The 892-nt window shown below is 29.4% G+C and overlaps 1 long non-coding RNA gene across 1 annotated transcript; it reads left to right on the top strand.

Annotated features, from left to right (window-relative positions):
* LOC109593682 (uncharacterized) lies at positions 1 to 751 on the top strand. The gene is made up of 4 exons (XR_002191109.1): positions 1 to 92; positions 399 to 446; positions 502 to 626; positions 712 to 751. It is a non-coding gene; the product is annotated as an uncharacterized LOC109593682 (long non-coding RNA).
* Positions 752 to 892: the final 141 nt, after the last annotated feature.

The raw sequence follows: 892 nt of genomic DNA, 5'->3' as shown, positions 1-892 counted from the left end.
ATGTTATAAGATGGCGTCCATCACAATGTTCAGTTGATCCAATAGAAGAAATTATACTAGATAATAATGATCCTAAGCATGTTACTGAAAAGGTATTCATAATTTTATCATTGCACTGCATGAGATATTACTAGTTCAAACAAGTAGTTATGATGCTATAAGATTGAAACTCTATATACATGTACTGTATTCATCTGTCATAAGTAGTAGTTGACAATTAAATTTTGGATTTTATGCTACATGTCAATTGGAAGATTTTATACATAATAGTAAAAACTGCCAATCACTAATACAAGTCTATAGGTTTATATTAACATTAATGTAGAGTAAGACTATGCATAAATATATAGATATGCATATCATTAATTCATTATCATTACTATTATTGTTTTTTACAGCTGTCAGAGTTAAGTGGAGTACCTGCTGAGTATATCTATTGTGCAAAGGTTAGTCATTGATACAAAACATAATGAAGATGCTCCCTCTATCTTTAACTCTTAGTATGGATTATTTCCAGTTGAAATATCATGCCTTGATATTGAGTATAAGTTGAAATGGTGTTCCATCACTTCAGATAGATACTCATTAGGACTATTTTATGATGATGGATGTGTCATATATTACAGGTACTAATGAACACACACACACATTATGTATACACACACTTACATGTACATGTACATACACCTCTTACTGTTTATAATTATTTAGAGACAATAGAGAGACAATGAAAGAGTTAACAGATAAAGAGAGATCAGAAATACAGGAGGCAGAGGAAGCAAGGTACTGTCAATTAATGGTCCAAAATAAATGCATTTGTATTATTTTGTTACATTTTCATTATGAGCTTTTAAAAATTAACTACAAATAAGATGGTCTTTATGTTATTATG

Source organism: Amphimedon queenslandica, unplaced genomic scaffold, assembly GCF_000090795.2.
Source record: "Amphimedon queenslandica unplaced genomic scaffold, v1.1 AMPQUscaffold_180_Cont27793, whole genome shotgun sequence".
Lineage (NCBI taxonomy): Eukaryota > Metazoa > Porifera > Demospongiae > Haplosclerida > Niphatidae > Amphimedon > Amphimedon queenslandica.
This window is presented reverse-complemented; position numbering and strand designations above follow the sequence as displayed.